The sequence below is a fragment of the Symsagittifera roscoffensis genome, chromosome 7, assembly GCF_963678635.1.
Source record: "Symsagittifera roscoffensis chromosome 7, txSymRosc1.1, whole genome shotgun sequence".
NCBI lineage: Eukaryota > Metazoa > Xenacoelomorpha > Acoela > Convolutidae > Symsagittifera > Symsagittifera roscoffensis.
In genome coordinates, this window is record NC_087068.1 from 329,973 (window position 1) to 351,883 (window position 21,911).

Consider the following 21,911-nt stretch of genomic DNA (forward strand, 5'->3'; position numbering starts at 1 on the left):
CGATATGCTACTTCATTTGTGGGTGAAGTTGTAGCATTTGTGTCACAGTATTCTAAGAGTCCTAAGGTTAGTGTTATCTGGTATGGTGAATTGTTATATACGTGTAATGAAATAATATCTGAGTTTGAATCTTTCATGTATTTTATGGATGAGATTGTGATTCTAAAAAATTTATGGATTGGTTTAAATTCAAGGTCTGACAGAAAGAGATGTTGTTTGTCTTGGTCCTTATCGTACTGGTGGACTTGTTTCATTGAAAAGTTATATACATTTCCTTATATCGGTTTCAGTTGTTTTCGTTCCTGACTGTATATAGGGTAAAACTTGGAGAAAAATGGTGGTTGTTTGTTTAATCTTTGAAAGAATGTTAAAGTTGTGTTTTTGTCCATGTGTATTTATCTTTTATATGGAGTTTGCTATTCAAAATGTTTATTGTGGGAATACATTTAATTATAAATGGTATGCCATTGATATTGTGTTTTATGTCTGTAATGTGAAATGTTTGTTTAAATGGTTTATTTAGTATTTTATTCTGTGGCATTGTTCTAGTGGGAACAAGGAAAAGTTGGATTTTCGGTAATTTACTAAAGTTGATCATTGTGCTGTTGCTAATTTACTGGCGGTCTTTATAGGTGTTAGCATTGGGTGTAACAATTTGATTTCATTCCAAGTAGGGATGATAATAATGTTTGATGCTGCTCCTGAATCAATTAAAAAATCTATTTCAAGATCGGGTGGTTGAAATTCTTTTTTTTGGGCTTTCTAAGAGAAATGGAATTGTCCAAAATTTTTCTCTTGGCTGTTCTTTTTGTATATTTTGGTAAATGTGATTTGTACTTGAGCGTTGTTTTCATTATTGACTACTGTATTTATTTCGTTTACATTCTGTTCAATTGATACATCGTTTCTTATGGGTCTAGTATAGTAGCCTTGAAGAATTTCCGATTGATTTTCGTAAATGTGTGAACTAAAGGGTTGTTCGTATATAATGGGTTCGTAGTCCTTTTCGACTGTAATCATTTTAACTGAGATAGTGTTATTTGTATCACTCTCGCTGTCTGTTGATTCACAATTAATGTGGTTTAACTGTAGTTCGGTACTTTCTGTGTTGTCAATACCAGGGGGATCTGAAGTTGTTTCTTCAGTTGTTTGAACCTGATTAATTTGTCGCTGATGTTTTGTTGTGTTACTTCTATATTTGTTTTGGGAATCAGGGTAACGATTGTTGTTTCGATAAGGGGATTGAGAACAATTTCTTCGATTGTTATAGTTGGGATTCCTATTTTGTGAGTTGTTTCTTGACCTATTATAGTAATTGTTATTGTTTCCTTGATAATTAGATCTGTTGTAGGAGTTGTTTCTTGATCTAATGTTTTGGTAACGTTGGTTTCTGTTATTTGAATAACTTCTATTTCTGTTATTTGAGTTTCTTTTTCTATTGTATGATGAATTACGTAATCTATCGTTTGAATTGTGTCTAATCCTAGAATGTGAATGGGAAATGTTATTAAAAAATTCTCTTTTGTTTGAATTTGATCGTTAATAGCTGTTTCTATAGTGGTTATTTTGGCTATTTGAACGACTATATCTGTTTTGTGGGAAATTTCGTGAATTTCTTTGTTCTGGTGATCTACCTCTATAATTAGGGTTATAGCGCGATTGGTTTCTTGGGTAATTTGAATTATTTGGGAGTGGTTTACGAGAGCTGTTGTTGCTATGTACAATTTTGTTTGGTAAATTTTGATCGTTTTTCATGTATTGGTAGAATGATTTGTTTGGCTCTTTGTACTTTTTTTGTTTATTTTGAATATCTTGTTGTTTTTGTCTACATTCGGCAATGCTATGTCCGTATCTTCGACAATAATTACACCATTTCTTGAAAGATGGTTTACCTTTGAAAATGGGATTTTTCTCATCTATGTTCGAAATTTCAGTGATTTTTTCAGTTAGGTGTACATCTGAATCGTGTATGTTGTTTATTTGTGTGGTAATTGTTTCGATTCCATTAACGTATTGTAGTTTAAGATTTTCTGTTGCTTCAAGTTTCATTGTGATTTCTGCTTGTTCTAATTTGTCAACTATTTTTCTGAAATCTAAATCTGGTTCTCGAATTGATGAGGGATGTGATGCTCTCTTTTTTAGCTATTTTTATTAATTGGGGTGTTAGAGTCATCATTAAAATTTCTGTCATTTTCGTCTTTTTATAATCATGAGTTTTAGTGAATATGCTTTTCGAACTAGTGTTTCGATTATAACTGTCAATTGTTTAATTGTTATTTTGGTAGTCTGCGAATTTCATTGCATAAAACTTTTTGGTGTTGTTTATTTCTTTCAGAATCAAACATTTTTGAAATTTCTTGTGTAAATCTTTTCCAATTTGTTTTTATATCTATTGGTAAAACTGAAAACCATTTCTGAGCTGCGCCATCAAGTGTTGTTTGGATTAAAGCTGTGCGTCTATGTATCCAATTTTGATGGAGTGGTGTATTAATTGGTTCAGGTCCGATATTTAAAATTAAATTTGCTGTGACTGCATTTAAATAGTCTTCTACAGAATCTATCGTTTGAACTGTGTCTAATCCTAGAATGTGAATGGGAAATCTTATTAAAAAATTCTCTTTTGTTTGAATTTGATCGTTAATAGCTGTTTCTATAGTGGTTATTTTGGCTATTTGACCGACTATATCTGTTTTGTGGGAAATTTCGTGAATTTCTTTGTTCTGGTGATCTACCTCTATAATTAGGGTTATAGCGCGATTGGTTTCTTGGGTAATTTGAATTATTTGGGAGTGGTTTACGAGAGCTGTTGTTGCTATGTACATTTTTGTTTGGTAAATTTTGATCGTTTTTCATGTATTGGTAGAATGATTTGTTTGGCTCTTTGTACTTTTTTTGTTTATTTTGAATATCTTGTTGTTTTTGTCTACATTCGGCAATGCTATGTCCGTATCTTCGACAATAATTACACCATTTCTTGAAAGATGGTTTACCTTTGAAAATGGGATTTTTCTCATCTATGTTCGAAATTTCAGTGATTTTTTCAGTTAGGTCTACATCTGAATCGTGTATGTTGTTTATTTGTGTGGTAAATGTTTCGATTCTATTAACGTATTGTAGTTTAAGATTTTCTGTTGCTTCAAGTTTCATTGTGATTTCTGCTTGTTCTAATTTGTCAACTATTTTTCTGAAATCTAAATCTGGTTCTCGAATTGATGAGGGATGTGATGCTCTCTTTTTTAGCTATTTTTATTAATTGGGGTGTTAGAGTCATCATTAAAATTTCTGTCATTTTCGTCTTTTTATAATCATGAGTTTTAGTGAATATGCTTTTCGAACTAGTGTTTCGATTATAACTGTCAATTGTTTAATTGTTATTTTGGTAGTCTGCGAATTTCATTGCATAAAACTTTTTGGTGTTGTTTATTTCTTTCAGAATCAAACATTTTTGAAATTTCTTGTGTAAATCTTTTCCAATTTGTTTATATATCTATTGGTAAAACTGAAAACCATTTCTGAGCTGCGCCATCAAGTGTTGTTTGGATTAAAGCTGTGCGTCTATGTATCCAATTTTGATGGAGTGGTGTATTAATTGGTTCAGGTCCGATATTTAAAATTAAATTTGCTGTGACTGCATTTAAATAGTCTTCTACAGAATATTCAGGGTCTGTGCCTGTAAATACCTTTAGTAGTTTATTTGATGTTATCGATGATCCACCCATGAGGTATGGATTCATAGTCATTTGTAGTGATTCTGCGGCATTTGGCATTTGTGAAAAATTTGTCAGTTGGTTTTTTGTTATCGCATGTTGTTGCAAATTATATGGTAGTGGTATTTCGTTTTGCATTTGCGTTGGTTGATAATAATCAGTATTTTCTGGATTTTGTGAATAAAATCTATTATTTTGATATTCGTGATTTGATCTAGGTTGTCGCATATCTTGTTCTCGTGTATATGGTTCAAAACTATCTGGTTGATTTACTTGATAAGAATGGAGTCTTTGGTTTTGAAAATTATGTTGATGGTTTTGGTCATGAAAATCGTCATCATCTGATGAATGATAATTAGGTGTATAGTAAGGTGTTCTTTGTTCATATTGGTATGAATTTTTACAATTTTTTTTCTGCTGAAAAAATGGATAGTTTTCACTTGGGTCTGTTGGAATACGTGGGTTATCATTAAAATTTACGAAATTTGATGTGTGTTGTTGGGGATTTTGTCGTTAGGAAAATGAACGATTATGCTGATTTGTACGAGGAGGTTTATATGTTTGCGATCTATTTACATAGTTATAATTGTGTTCTGCAAAATTACTTCTGGTGAATATTCTTTGTTTTTGCCGTGGTTTTGTCATTGATCTAAGCGTTTGGTAATCCATATGTGACTATTTTGGAGCAACCGAGGGTTTAACTGTAGATTGTAATGTTACTTGAGTAACATTGAAGTCTTTGGTTTTGGCGTTGTAAGATTTGGATAAATTGGTGAAATACTCTGTTGTGTGGTTGTTACAATTGTTTGAACTAATTCTTCATTCATAAAGTGTGATGGTGTTTGAATATCTTGTTGTGTAAGATTTTTAGTTCCATTTAAGTTTTCTTGTTGTACAAGAGTTGAATTTAAACTATTATTTTGTCTTCTATCAGGAAAAAGTGAGTTATAGTTTAAAGGTGTTGCATCTATTGTTAGTGTGATTACTTTTATATAATCTTTGTGAATAGTTATTGTACTGATTGCTTGACTTGAGATGTCTATTGGAAGGTTCAGAAATGATGGATGAGACCAATCAGGGTCCTAAACGTAATCTGATTGTTCGGCAATGATAGTGTCATCATTTGTACTTTGGGGTCTAAAATTTTTTCTTGCCATTGCAATTAAATCTAAATTATGGGTAAAATAGTCAATTATAAACCATGCTAAGACTTTTTCTAAATCGTGTTTAACATTTGGTCAAATTTCATTGTTTGAAAAGTTTTCACGGATTGTGTTTAAAAATGCCGAAAATGCGGCAATTTCATTTCTTACATTTGTGTGTCTTGATGTTTGAACCGGTGATGTGCTTCCGGTTTCTTTCTTTTCTAGTATAGATGAATAATTATATAATATTGCAAAAACATCGTTAGTGAAAACTGAATTTGCTCTCTGTGAATTTTGATGTTGTATGTTTTAATGTATTCTGTTAATACTTTTGAAAATTCTATATCGACATCACCTGTTTGGATAACATATTTGCCATGGAAGTTTCTTGTTGTACTGAGTTCTATGATGTAAATTCCAAATTGTTGTGTTAAGTTACATTTTCCTTTTATGTAATGATCAAAAATTTGTCTTTTGATTTTATTTCTGGGAATTCTGCTTTACATGGGCTAATTCCTTGTTCAAATATATTTGCGATTAGATTATGACAAAATTGTGTTTGTCCTCTGTCTTCAGTGAGTGAAATGATGATAAATGGGAATACCGAGTCTTCGTCCGGACTTTCGTCACTTGGGCTTTGAATCATTTTTTCGTTTTATGACGGTCAGTGCGTAATGTTCAATGTGTCTGATTGGTTGGTTCCAACTGTATAAACGTACTGGTTTATTTTTGTATTCTTCTTTTTCCTTGTTTTGATGAATGTGATGTAGCTTCTGAATCGGAAAATATAATTGATCATGAATTGGGTGATTTTTATTTCTGGATCTTTAAGTTTGTAGAGTGCATCTAAATCGCTGACTTCTGATTCAGAGACTGCGTTTCTGCGCTTTGAAAATCTTTTTCGTGTAATTTGTCTTTGCTTACTTAAAATTTTTCTTTTTATTGTTTGACGTTTTGTGCGAATATATCCGATTGTTTGTTTATGCGGTGTAATTACAAGATCGTATGTTTCGTTATTTATTTTACAATTGTGTAGTACGATTGTTTGTTTATTTCCTAAATTGTTCAGTGAAATAAGTTTTAGGATGAAGTGTGCAAGGTTGTTATTAGTGATTTTAAAATTCTAGACTGTTAGTCCTTACGATTTTTTTGTTAGCCTAAATTTGGTCTTTTATGTAGGGTTGGAAAGAAAAGTATATCGATTCCGAAGTATGATTTTTTACTTTCTCGTGGCTAGTCTAAGTTAAGGTGTTAACTTACTTAATCTTACTTAGGGATAGTGATTGTGTTCAAGGGTTGGAGAATAGTAAATCGATCCACAAGTTTCAGGTATATTTAGAACACAGGTAGTTCGTTAGATACTATTTTAATACTTACTAAGATTTAAGGTTTAGCCTGGGTCAGGTAAGGGAGGGGATTAAGTGAAGGATAAGTAACCGAAGTTCTTCACTGTGTAGCTTAATTTGAATGTTTAGTGTGATTGAAAAACTTCCTATAGTCCTAGGTCTTTTAAAAAGGGTTGGCTTGTGAATCGACGTTTGAGGTCGTTAGACACTTTATTATTGGGTGGGGGAGAACAAAATTGTTCTTTTTGATCCAAGGATAGGCCTTGATGATCAGTTTATAATGTTCAATGATATAAAGTGAATTTAATTTAATTTTTAATGGAGATCCAAGGGAAGCCTTGGTGATCTATTTTAAGATTGAATAATTTGAGATGAAAGAAAGATAAAAAGTTAGATAAGGTTTTAAAGATAAATGAAATTTATTTGATAAAAATTTTAGTGTTTGATGACGTTAGTGGTTTAATGTTTGCTATTATGTTTAGGTGATGAAGCGGGGGATGCCAGGATGATTTATATATACTAACAATTTTTGATCATGTCAACTATTTTTTAATTTTTCTTTTAATAATTATATTTTTCAGATCTCTTTTTCAATTTTACTGCAGATTTAGAGGAAAAGATTTGAGATGTTTTTATAATTCGTTATTGTACATTAGTAAATAGGATTTAGCGCCTGTAGTAATCATTGAAGATTTTTCTTCAAGGGTTCTATGTTTGCAAATAAAAATCTAATTTCTTTGTTAATAAAATTCTAAATATAAAAGTTTGGTCTGGCTTTTGCCGTACGACCATGAAACTTAATGGTAAGTTCCTTCGTAGTCGTAGATCGTCTTGTCCGAGGTCTCCTTCTAATGCCTGGTAGTTCTATTATTGTGCGGAATAGCGGTTCTGATCTATTGAGTCGTAGAGACATTTCAATTAGATAATTATCATGTAACATTTTTGATAATATTTTTGTCTAATTCTAATCTATCTGTTAGTTCTAAACTAATTTGTTTTTTAAGGTCTTGATCGAAAATTATGGTCGCACCAGATGAGTTAGGTTCGAGGTGTAACTCATAGAGTAATTTCGGATAGGGTACACCGTCTGCTCGTCACGCTATCTTTTTTTCGGCCGGATAGATTCGTGCAACTGCTTAAGCTAATACCGATCCTAATCTTACTCTTTTATCTACTAGTCTCAGGGTGTTTAACTAGTCTCTGCTAGGCTCAATAGATCTAGAGTATACTGGCTTATTGCGATTGCTAAAGTTCTCTTGGAGAGGTAACTAATTTCTAAGTTAAATTCAAATCTCTCGGGTGCTGAAATTACAAGTAAATTCAGCACTTACAAATAAGTGGATTGTTAGTTAGATGGATCGTGATTGGTTAATATTTAATATTTTATAGAGATATAGTTTATATCTGGTTCCAATATGGACTTTGCTAGGATTTTTACATCGTTTAGAACAATTTATATGAGTATAACCCAGCTGACAAATATAAGTGTGATTTAGGAGCAATCTTCTAGGTCGTTATTTTGAAAGAGTTTGGATATATATATTTTTTAAACAATAATAAAAGTACAAACTAGAAAACAAAAAAGCTAGATTCCACGTCGTTAAATTCCAATATCATTAACTAACTGGGTTCAATCAAGATCATAAAAGGTACTAAATTAGAGGTCAACCAAAGTTGGCAAGAGAGCCGAAGGTTAAAACCTCCTGTCAGGAATGGGATGGAATTGATTGACAGATAAATAAGTGAACATAAACTGAATCAATTGAGTGAACTAGTTTAATCACTATGACACTAACGAACGTGCCAAGAGACATTAATATCATCATGGGCAAAAACGTATTGCACAGTTTGCATGACAAACTTGCCTCAACCAAAAAGTTGATTAGATCTCTACTCATTACATTTGCGGGACATCAACAGATCAAACTGGGCTGTTTTTGTCTCGCGGGTGCGATTTGTTTGGCATATCAAAAATTAACTATCCATTTGCTATTTTACCAATCTGATCTCGACTGCACTTCGAAACCAACGATCACTGTCCAAGGTTGATAGATCGTGAGCGATGGGTCGACTACTTTTTTAAGCGACGTCAAAAACATCTTCCAAGCAAGCTTCTCTGTGAAACCAGAGACAAACATTTCAGATTAATTTGAAGAGCAGAAAAATTGCAATTCTTATTTTTTAACAAGGATAGCCGTTTCATGTGTCGGTATCTCAGAAGATTCCAGTCACTCACATGTGACTTTGTGCGAGCAGGGAAGGAAATAGACAAAAAAATTCCTCATTAGACAACTATTATTTAACTGAATAAAAGCTGAACCAAAATCTAATTTGAAACGTTTCTATTGAAACTGCAAAAAAATCAAAAAATAACGTTTATTAATTTTTTTCAAGCTACCTTTTTAAAATAAAAAGTTTATAAGATTTTTCGTGGTGTTTCGTTTTCGAAAATTTTCATGGTGTGAAACTGCTAATCGAAAGTTTAAAAAAGAATTATTTAGGCTAAAAGATCATTTTTTAGGTTTAATAAATGTTTTACGCACTCTATTCGCTCGCTTTACTCTAGAAGTTAGACTGAAAAGCAAAAAAAAAAGTTTTTGTCGACATCGAGAAGTATTATTATGAATTATTTATATCATTCAAACCACTTCTATTAGAGCTTTAATATGATATATCCCCGGGTTGACAAAAATGCCTATCATACAATTTTCATATATGAAAAAAAGTTTATCATACAATTTCATAGAGCAAAAGTAAGTGTATGAAAATAACAATAAGCATTTTTTCCATAATATGAAATTGTATTATAAGAATTTTTTCCATACTATGAAATTGTATGACAAGCATTTTTTCCATTAATGAAAATTCAAAAATTTTTATTGTTTGGAAATTTATTGTTTCAACCGAACAATTAACCAAGGATTTTTTGTCATAAGAAAACCCAGAGTGTAACCGGCAATTACCACAGAGGTAAACTGCATTTGGTGATTTTAGCTATGAATTTTAATTGTAACGTTTTAACATGGAAGTATATACCTAAAAAGTAACTTTTTGGATGCGGGTAGATAATTTTTAGCTGAAAAACTTTAGTGGTTCAGAAAATAAGCCTGTTTTTTCTTCAAATTTAATTTGATCTTAGCAAATGAAACAAAAGATAATAATCGAGTTTTCAAAAAAAGAACACTTTCTTGTGATTTTTGGACTTTTTGTGTGAAAAGCTCATCCTGGACTACGTTATTATCACAAAAAGTCAAATTTTGCATGCTAATTTTTTTTTCGTAAAATTTATGTGATAGCACAAAAGCAAGTTTGCAGCCAAAATAGGGATTAAAATTTTTTTCCCTCAATTTTTTGTTTTTGTATATGAAAAAAAATGCATATCATACAATTTTCATTTATGAAAATTTTATGATAAGCTTTTTTCTGTCCGAATTTAAAAATATGTTTTTGATTGTCAAAATGCCCTCTATCATCGATATTATTATTTATATCTATTTCAAACTACCCAGACACGTTTTTTGGTGATTTTTGAAAAAAAGTTTTCTATGACATAATGAATATCTAATTATTTTCATACATGAAAATTGTGATAAGCATTTCTATCAAAAAATTCAAATCGTTTTTTTAATGACCAGAAAGCTTCAAAAAAGGCAATTAGACCAAAAATGTTCATTAAAAATTTTAAAACACTTTTTAATTTTGTATGAATTTTCAATGATCAGCATTTTTTCCATAAATTTCATATATGAAACTGTATGACAAGCATTTTTCTTCTATGAACGTCAACCCTGGTCGCTCGATCTTTTTTGATCATTATTTGTTGTACCTTATTAGCATGCAGGCTGGAAAAAACTTTCAAACATTGCTCAAAATAACTAAAACACACCGGCCGAAGACAAAACTGCTGCCGACTTTCACTGGTTGTAACAAAACACTCATTGTATTATGTCTTCTACGTGAGTGGAATAGAGTTTGAACAAACAGACTTTCTTTGTATTTCAGGAGGAAAGTGACGTGGGCAGTTATGGCTCAGCAGACGTGCATGTGCCCCCCGTGATAGTGTCCAAGACGAGGTCTAACCAGTCTGCCCCCTTCAATGCCCCCCTCTCTAGTCCCACTGTCTCATTCACCACACCCTCTCTCCACAAACACCACCCTCTCGCCACTCTACGCATACAGGTACAACTACTCCCCTCTCTAGTCCCACTGACTCATCCACCACACCCTCTCTCCACAAACACCACCCTCTCGCCACTCTACGCATACAGGTACAACTACTACCATCTCTAGTCCCACTGACTCATTCACCACACCCTCTCTCCACAAACACCACCCTCTCGCCACTCTACGCATACAGGTACAACTACTCCCCTCTCTAGTCCCACTGTCTCATTCACCACACCCTCTCTCCACAAACACCACCCTCTCGCCACTCTACGCATACAGGTACAACTACTCCCCTCTCTAGTCCCACTGTCTCATTCACCACACCCTCTCTCCACAAACACCACCCTCTCGCCACTCTACGCATACAGGTACAACTACTCCCCTCTCTAGTCCCACTGACTCATTCGCCACACCCTCTCTCCACAAACACCACCCTCTCGCCACTCTACGCATACAGGTACAACTACTACCCTCTCTAGTCCCACTGACTCATTCGCCACACCCTCTCTCCACAAACACCACCCTCTCGCCACTCTACGCATACAGGTACAACTACTCCCCTCTCTAGTCCCACTGTCTCATTCACCACACCCTCTCTCCACAAACACCACCCTCTCGCCACTCTACGCATACAGGTACAACTACTCCCCTCTCTAGTCCCACTGACTCATTCGCCACACCCTCTCTCCACAAACACCACCCTCTCGCCACTCTACGCATACAGGTACAACTACTCCCCTCTCTAGTCCCACTGTCTCATTCACCACACCCTCTCTCCACAAACACCACCCTCTCGCCACTCTACGCATACAGGTACAACTACTCCCCTCTCTAGTCCCACTGTCTCATTCACCACACCCTCTCTCCACAAACACCACCCTCTCGCCACTCTACGCATACAGGTACAACTACTCCCCTCTCTAGTCCCACTGTCTCATTCACCACACCCTCTCTCCACAAACACCACCCTCGCCACTCTACGCATATAGGTACAACTACTCCCCTCTCTAGTCCCACTGTCTCATTCACCACACCCTCTCTCCACAAACACCACCCTCTCGCCACTCTACGCATACAGGTACAACTACTCCCCTCTCTAGTCCCACTGACTCATTCGCCACACCCTCTCTCCACAAACACCACCCTCTCGCCACTCTACGCATACAGGTACAACTACTCCCCTCTCTAGTCCCACTGTCTCATTCACCACACCCTCTCTCCACAAACACCACCCTCTCGCCACTCTACGCATACAGGTACAACTACTCCCCTCTCTAGTCCCACTGTCTCATTCACCACACCCTCTCTCCACAAACACCACCCTCTCGCCACTCTACGCATACAGGTACAACTACTCCCCTCTCTAGTCCCACTGTCTCATTCACCACACCCTCTCTCCACAAACACCACCCTCGCCACTCTACGCATATAGGTACAACTACTCCCCTCTCTAGTCCCACTGTCTCATTCACCACACCCTCTCTCCACAAACACCACCCTCTCGCCACTCTACGCATACAGGTACAACTACTCCCCTCTCTAGTCCCACTGTCTCATTCACCACACCCTCTCTCCACAAACACCACCCTCGCCACTCTACGCATATAGGTACAACTACTCCCCTCTCTAGTCCCACTGTCTCATTCACCACACCCTCTCTCCACAAACACCACCCTCTCGCCACTCTACGCATACAGGTACAACTACTCCCCTCTCTAGTCCCACTGTCTCATTCACCACACCCTCTCTCCACAAACACCACCCTCTCGCCACTCTACGCATATAGGTACAACTACTCCCCTCTCTAGTCCCACTGTCTCATTCACCACACCCTCTCTCCACAAACACCACCCTCTCGCCACTCTACGCATACAGGTACAACTACTCCCCTCTCTAGTCCCACTGTCTCATTCACCACACCCTCTCTCCACAAACACCACCCTCGCCACTCTACGCATATAGGTACAACTACTCCCCTCTCTAGTCCCACTGTCTCATTCACCACACCCTCTCTCCACAAACACCACCCTCTCGCCACTCTACGCATACAGGTACAACTACTCCCCTCTCTAGTCCCACTGTCTCATTCACCACACCCTCTCTCCACAAACACCACCCTCTCGCCACTCTACGCATATAGGTACAACTACTCCCCTCTCTAGTCCCACTGTCTCATTCACCACACCCTCTCTCCACAAACACCACCCTCTCGCCACTCTACGCATACAGGTACAACTACTCCCCTCTCTAGTCCCACTGTCTCATTCACCACACCCTCTCTCCACAAACACCACCCTCGCCACTCTACGCATATAGGTACAACTACTCCCCTCTCTAGTCCCACTGTCTCATTCACCACACCCTCTCTCCACAAACACCACCCTCTCGCCACTCTACGCATACAGGTACAACTACTACCCTCTCTAGTCCCACTGACTCATTCACCACACCCTCTCTCCACAAACACCACCCTCTCGCCACTCTACGCATACAGGTACAACTACTACCCTCTCTAGTCCAACTGACTCATTCACCACACCCCCTCTCCACAAACACCACCCTCTCGCCACTCTACGCATACAGGTACAACTACTACCCTCTCTAGTCCCACTGACTCATTCACCACACCATCTCTCCACAAACACCACCCTCTCGCCACTCTACGCATACAGGTACAACTACTACCCTCTCTAGTCCCACTGACTCATTCACCAAACCCTCTCTCCACAAACACCACCCTCTCGCCACTCTACGCATACAGGTACAACTACTACCATCTCTAGTCCAACTGACTCATTCACCACACCCCCTCTCCACAAACACCACCCTCTCGCCACTCTACGCATACAGGTACAACTACTACCCTCTCTAGTTCCACTGACTCATTCACCACACCCTCTCTCCACAAACACCACCCTCTCGCCACTCTACGCATACAGGTACAACTACTCCCCTCTCTAGTCCCACTGACTCATTCACCACACCCTCTCTCCACAAACACCACCCTCTCGCCACTCTACGCATACAGGTACAACTACTACCCTCTCTAGTCCCACTGACTCATCCACCACACCCTCTCTCCACAAACACCACCCTCTCGCCACTCTACGCATACAGGTACAACTACTACCATCTCTAGTCCCACTGACTCATTCACCACACCCTCTCTCCACAAACACCACCCTCTCGCCACTCTACTCGTACAGGTACAACTACTACCCTCTCTAGTCCAACTGACTCATTCACCACACCCTCTCTCCACAAACACCACCCTCTCGCCACTCTACGCATACAGGTACAACTAATACCCTCTCTAGTCCCACTGACTCATTCACCACACCCTCTCTCCACAAACACCACCCTCTCGCCACTCTACGCATACAGGTACAACTACTACCCTCTCTAGTCCCACTGTCTCATTCACCACACCCTCTCTCCACAAACACCACCCTCTCGCCACTCTACGCATACAGGTACAACTACTACCCTCTCTAGTCCCACTGACTCATTCACCACACCCTCTCTCCACAAACACCACCCTCTCGCCACTCTACGCATACAGGTACAACTACTACCCTCTCTAGTCCCACTGACTCATTCACCACACCCTCTCTCCACAAACACCACCCTCTCGCCACTCTACGCATACAGGTACAACTACTACCCTCTCTAGTCCAACTGACTCATTCACCACACCCCCTCTCCACAAACACCACCCTCTCGCCACTCTACGCATACAGGTACAACTACTACCCTCTCTAGTCCCACTGACTCATTCACCACACCCTCTCTCCACAAACACCACCCTCTCGCCACTCTACGCATACAGGTACAACTACTACCCTCTCTAGTCCCACTGACTCATTCACCACACCCTCTCTCCACAAACACCACCCTCTCGCCACTCTACGCATACAGGTACAACTACTACCCTCTCTAGTCCCACTGACTCATTCACCACACCCTCTCTCCACAAACACCACCCTCTCGCCACTCTACGCATACAGGTACAACTACTACCCTCTCTAGTCCCACTGACTCATTCACCACACCCTCTCTCCACAAACACCACCCTCTCGCCACTCTACTCATACAGGTACAACTACTACCCTCTCTAGTCCAACTGACTCATTCACCACACCCTCTCTCCACAAACACCACCCTCTCGCCACTCTACGCATACAGGTACAACTACTACCCTCTCTAGTCCCACTGACTCATTCACCACACCCTCTCTCCACAAACACCACCCTCTCGCCACTCTACGCATACAGGTACAACTACTACCCTCTCTAGTCCCACTGTCTCATTCACCACACCCTCTCTCCACAAACACCACCCTCTCGCCACTCTACGCATACAGGTACAACTACTACCCTCTCTAGTCCCACTGACTCATTCACCACACCCTCTCTCCACAAACACCACCCTCTCGCCACTCTACGCATACAGGTACAACTACTACCCTCTCTAGTCCCACTGACTCATTCACCACACCCTCTCTCCACAAACACCACCCTCTCGCCACTCTACGCATACAGGTACAACTACTACCCTCTCTAGTCCAACTGACTCATTCACCACACCCCCTCTCCACAAACACCACCCTCTCGCCACTCTACGCATACAGGTACAACTACTACCCTCTCTAGTCCCACTGACTCATTCACCACACCCTCTCTCCACAAACACCACCCTCTCGCCACTCTACGCATACAGGTACAACTACTACCCTCTCTAGTCCCACTGACTCATTCACCACACCCTCTCTCCACAAACACCACCCTCTCGCCACTCTACGCATACAGGTACAACTACTACCCTCTCTAGTCCAACTGACTCATTCACCACACCCCCTCTCCACAAACACCACACTCTCGCCACTCTACGCATACAGGTACAACTACTACCCTCTCTAGTCCCACTGACTCATTCACCACACCATCTCTCCACGAACACCACCCTCTCGCCACTCTACGCATACAGGTACAACTACTACCCTCTCTAGTCCCACTGACTCATTCACCACACCCTCTCTCCACAAACACCACCCTCTCGCCACTCTACGCATACAGGTACAACTACTACCCTCTCTAGTCCAACTGACTCATTCACCACACCCTCTCTCCAGAAACACCACCCTCTCGCCACTCTACGCATACAGGTACAACTACTACCCTCTCTAGTCCCACTGACTCATTCACCACACCCTCTCTCCACAAACACCACCCTCTCGCCACTCTACGCATACAGGTACAACTACTACCCTCTCTAGTCCAACTGACTCATTCACCACACCCCCTCTCCACAAACACCACCCTCTCGCCACTCTACGCATACAGGTACAACTACTACCCTCTCTAGTCCCACTGACTCATTCACCACACCCTCTCTCCACAAACACCACCCTCTCGCCACTCTACGCATACATGTACAACTACTACCCTCTCTAGTCCCACTGACTCATTCACCACACCCTCTCTCCACAAACACCACCCTCTCGCCACTCTACGCATACAGATACAACTACTACCCTCTCTAGTCCAACTGACTCATCCACCACACCCTCTCTCCACAAACACCACCCTCTCGCCACTCTACGCATACAGATACAACTACTACCCTCTCTAGTCCCACTGACACATTCACCACACCCTCTCTCCACAAACACCACCCTCTCGCCACTCTACGCATACAGGTACAACTACTACCCTCTCTAGTCCAACTGACTCATTCACCACACCCCCTCTCCACAAACACCACCCTCTCGCCACTCTACGCATACAGGTACAACTACTACCCTCTCTAGTCCCACTGACTCATTCACCACACCCTCTCTCCACAAACACCACCCTCTCGCCACTCTAGGCATACAGGTACAACTAATACCCTCTCTAGTCCCACTGACTCATTCACCACACCCTCTCTTCACAAACCCCACCCTCTCGCCACTCTACGCATATAGGTACAACTACTACCCTCTCTAGTCCAACTGACTCATTCACCACACCCCCTCTCCACAAACACCACCCTCTCGCCACTCTACGCATACAGGTACAACTACTACCCTCTCTAGTCCCACTGACTCATTCACCACACCCTCTCTCCACAAACACCACCCTCTCGCCACTCTACGCATACAGGTACAACTACTACCCTCTCTAGTCCCACTGACTCATTCACCACACCCTCTCTCCACAAACACCACCCTCTCGCCACTCTACGCAAACAGGTACAAATACTACCCTCTCTAGTCCCACTGACTCATTCACCACACCCTCTCTCCACAAACACCACCCTCTCGCCATTCTACGCATACAGGTACAACTACTACCCTCTCTAGTCCAACTGACTCATTCACCACACCCCCTCTCCACAAAAACCACCCTCTCGCCACTCTACGCATACAGGTACAACTACTACCCTCTCTAGTCCCACTGACTCATTCACCACACCCTCTCTCCACAAACACCACCCTCTCGCAACTCTACGCATACAGGTACAACTACTACCCTCTCTAGTCCCACTGACTCATTCACCACACCCTCTCTCCACAAACACCACCCTCTCGCCACTCTACGCATACAGGTACAACTACTACCCTCTCTAGTCCCACTGACTCATTCACCACACCCTCTCTCCACAAACACCACCCTCTCGCCACTCTACGCGTACAGGTACAACTAATACCCTTTCTAGTCCCACTGTCTCATTGACCACACCCTCTCTCCACAAATACCACCCTCTCGCCACTCTACGCACACAAGTACAACTACTCCCCTCTCTAGTCCCACTGTCTCATTCACCACACCCTCTCTCCACAAACACCACCTTCTCGCCACTCTACGCATACAGGTACAACTACTACCCTCTCTAGTCCCACTGTCTCATTCACCACACCCTCTCTCCACAAACACCACCCTCTCGCCACTGTACGCATACAGGTACAACTACTCCCCACCGAAAAGTGAGTTTGGTGAAAAATAGTAGGATCTCCGATCCTACAGTCTTCATTTCAATCTATTATTCTCCCGGTAAAAGATTTAGCTTTTCCTTAACCTATCAAGTTACCATAGTCTATTTGCAGTCCGAGCTCTTCAGTTGGAATTGACAAACCAATCTTTTGACCTACTTAGCAATCACTCAACGTTAAGCTGAAATACTGACCGCAGTACTCTCTCCTAATATAAAGCCGCTTTCTGGCCCGATACCTAACAATCGGTTACTACATCTTTGAGGTTGTAAAAACAGGCTTTATGAACCATAGACTCCTCCATAAATAGAAAATCGTGTTTCGCACGAAAAGGTTACTTTCTTAGGAGCAACTGAGAGTCTAGGAAAACAATCTAGTCCATTTTGAAAAATCTCCACCTATTTCAGATTTGCCCAAACCTTTCTATTTTCATTATGTCGCTTCCCTACGCTCATGGTGCAGTTACAATTGACCCGAATATGAGCGAAACAGATGACACTAGAAAAAGGACTTAACATTTTACTCGCTGAACTGCTTTTACTCACGGCTCCTTACTTGTTTTCCGACCTCTCATTTCGAATCCCCTTCATCGCTCGTCGTGTCGTTTTCATGTGTCTACGAGGTGCCGGTAGTCCTGCTGCGGCACCATCCAGTCATTCGACTCCCTCAAGTTATCTGGTGGACGCCCACACTGCTTCGGGACCTCGCCTTCCAATGCGGCGCAGCCCCGGTCAACATCATCTTCGCCGAACGAAGACAGCTTTTTCCATCGATCAATCAGATTGTGGAAATAGGCTGCCTTACCAAATCTAGGCATCACATCCCTCCTATCTCCAAGCCCATTTCAGTCATCGTCTTTTCGGCGTCGCTTAAAAAAAACTAAAAGGGGCTTCTGAATTTCCAATCACTGGCAAACTTCGACCTTCGTCCCGTAAGTTCATAGAAAATCTGTATTCGCTCATCATTTTGGTCATATCCCGGCCCACCAAGTAGTTGCTGTTTTGTCTGTCGGCTTCACACATCAAGTTTGGTGGGCTTCACACATCATCTGCTCTCCCGCAGAGGCTTTGCCCTCGGCAATACTCGACTCATTTTTGTCGTACTTGCCGAAAAATTCTTTCTCGTCGTTCTCGTTTCCACTCGGAGCAATCATAACGTCTAATTTCTCCTATCGAAACATAGTGAACAGGCTTCCTGAGTCGTAACAAATGGACGACTCAAAAATGGAAGTAAATGGGACATTGATCCATTTCTGCGAGTTGACGTTGTCACTTCAGTTGGTTTCTCACCCGAAACCTCGCCTTCATTCTCGTCACTATGCTCATCGACCGATATCACAAAATTCACATCTCCGTCGGTCAAAATTGAATGTCGTCGGATTCGCAATTGTCCTCATAGTCTTCAATCATTGATCCCTGACTCCTTTCCTCACACGTGTTTTCCTGACTGCTAACTTCTGAAGCTTCGGCGTCATTTCGCTCAGCGACATCGCCAGCCAGCCCCACTTCAACGCCTTGATTTCCGCATTGCACTGTCACGACGCACCCAGCGACTTCAGCGCCTGACTAGAGCTTGCGCCCCTGTGGTAAACCAGCACGCTTTTTGGCGTCTTTGCACTCGCTGAATCACAGAAATCTGTAGTGGCAGCTGCAACGACGCATTTTTTGATCGTGTTCAACCCGCTTCGGACCCAAAACCTCGGTCTCGCAGGACAACTGAACCTAAAATCATTTCAACAGCTGCTTTTTGCACCAGTTCTCAAAACTTCATTCTTAGTTTGAACAACGAAACTTTCGTTCCATTCGTACCAAACGAACCCAAGTGTTAGATCAACATCTAGTCCATCGACCGGCCAGACATCGGTCTTTGTATGAAATTCTCTCATTTGCAGCACGATCGACGCTTAGCCAAGTACAACCAAACTGACTGCTGTTTTTGTCTAAAGGATTTAATTGGCCTATCCCAGGGGTGCCTCTGATCCAATCGACCCGCAGGAGTTGTAGCTTAAGAGATTCCATTCAATGTTGGGATCCAGTTCCAAGTTAGCAGCCCTGCTTTTGACTTGGTCTTTCGGGAATGCTCTGATGGGCATCCAGTACCTGTTGTCCGTCTACACGGGAGTCGTTACAGTAACCTCCTTTCTCGCACACTCGGTGATCAAAATCCGTGGCTTCTCCACTTTGCATGCCTTTTCTGTGGCCTTAGTTTCAAATCCCATGAAACGGCTGAGTTTGGGTCGGATTTCTTGATAAGCTTCTTCGATTTCACATCATAGAAACTTCCCAAACATTCCACCGTACATGGAATTTCAGAATCATGCCCGCGTCAATTCGTGGTTCTTCACGACTATGGCGTGGAATAACTTTTTCAGTGTACCCAACTTGAGAATCGTCCAAATTAATTCAGCAATTCGAGATCTCAGACATTTCCGTCGCTTCCTCCAATCAATCGGCCATTGATTGGCATAATAGATCGCCGTTGACTGCAAACTATGGAAAGTATCCTACCGCATCAAGCTACCGGTCCATCATCACGCTATCGTCATCACGCTTTGTGTCCAAGTACACGCCATTTGTGAACGCATTCACTAAATTCCTGCGAGTTCCGGCTCATCTTGTTCTTGGCCGTGGGCTCGATTCGACTTCTGATTCGATATCCACCTTACCTTTTCAGGGTATAGAGTTGAAACAATGGGTGTCTTTACGGGCAGTAAGCTCCAATTCACCGCTACTGGGTCCTGGCCCGACGACATATTTTCCAATGGGCTCGGTCATTTCAGCAAACAATTCACTGAACGTTTGGGCTGGCTGCTGTTCGTCTCTGTCTTTATTACAAGTGTTTTGGGCATCTGGAATTCTGCCCTGCCAAGCCTCACTTCAAAGCAATGTTGTGTCGATTCTTCACAATAGTCTATGATCACCTCAATGGTTCCTTCCCTTCCAGTCTGTATCACCTCAATAGAGCATTCGAGGAGCATCACGTGTCGTCCTTCTAGTTGTTTGAGGCTTGACACCAGATCGATACGTATCTCAAACGCCGCCACCACAACAACATCCTGTCGCTCCGTGAATGTCCCAATTTTCTCGTCCCCTTCAGCTTGACCCAAAACATTTATATCATCCCACCATTAATGAATAATCCGTTGAACGCCTCAAAGGGGGAAGTTTCCAGGATCAGACATTTATCGAGTGAACTGCAGTAGACTCTTCCAGCTCCATCCAAAATAGAAAAATGTCGACAAACTCATCGATGAAGGGCCGCTTCGGGTAGACCTTGGTTGGTCCTTCGGCCTCCTCCGGTAACGCCTTACTGTCCGATGAATCCTCGTTATCATCTCGTCTATAATAATTCGTAGTCGTTAAGTCGGGTTTCATCGTCGTGCTTCGTTCGGTGACCATACTTGGACACCGAACGTTTCCGCATGCCTTATCGATATCTTGATTTTCGTGCTGGCCGTTTGTTCGTTCAGCACGATCGCCATGTGTTCGGAAGTTTCCCATTTTTTACTGGGATCGGCAGCATAGCATCGGTCTCGCGGCAGATCGCTGATTTCTTGTCGCTCACAATTAGACTAAAACAACCTTTGAGTTCATGCGAACCGACGACCACATCGAAGTCAAGCACGCAGTTGCGGTCAACGATCAATGTGAACAGCTCCTCGAAGCTTTCAAATTTGATTTCCGCGCTGATTTATCCAAATTGCGTTCTGTCGTATTGTCAATAACGATATCCACTGCTTCGCCGCAATATCTGCCGCCAGACAAAAATTCGCATTTTGTCAGCCCAATTGGGTCTGAATGCAGCAATTTCTCCTGCTGGTACTCTGTAACCGTCGGATGGGCCATACCCTGACACATTCGGCTTTCGTCCAAAGAGGGAGAGATCTCTTCCAGCAATATCACCGAATTATCACCCGCATGAAAACAGCGCCGCTGATAGTCTTCCCTGATTTAGGATATCCTCTTTAACGTACTTAGACTAAATTATATAGGTCTGAATAAGTTCTCGACGACGATAACTGCTAATTCTTCGATGGTTATAGCCCCTTTCACCATTTTCATGATCATTCAGCTATGAATGGCAGCACCGTCTTGTCTTGGACGCATTAGTTTTTCATTTGTTTTCTCGGGTGCATTACTCCAAACTCAGGGTAGTCGATCTTGTTCGAACGACCTACACTTCTTAGCTCAGCTCCCAGCAGAAACACATTGTCAATTCTCGCATTGAAGAACACGAACACTTCTTCTGGTGTTAGGCTGTCCCGGCTCATTTTCTTCGTCGTGGATTAGTCAGCTCCTCCTAAAACACTCGTCGATGCTGGATCAAAAGATTGGTTGCTGCTCGATAAAGAGAGCACACCCAGGAGCGCCAAGGTAGTATTGCACTTTGTAATAGCAGGAGACACTAATACTAGGTGTTCTACATTCCCTAAAGGGTTATGTTGATGGTGAGACTCAATCGGCCGATCAAGGGATAATGTATATTCCCCATGAATTAGGCTCTTGTTGGCGCCTTCTTGATTTTCTAGCTATTTCAGCAAATTGTGGACACAGTAAATAAAGTTTTTTCTACG

General features: G+C 41.4%; 1 protein-coding gene across 4 annotated transcripts in view; it reads left to right on the top strand.

The window, feature by feature from the left end:
- Window positions 1–21,911, top strand: part of LOC134851711 (uncharacterized) — a 215,982-nt gene that overhangs the window by 137,515 nt on the left and 56,556 nt on the right. The gene's annotated exons all lie outside the window — the stretch shown is intronic.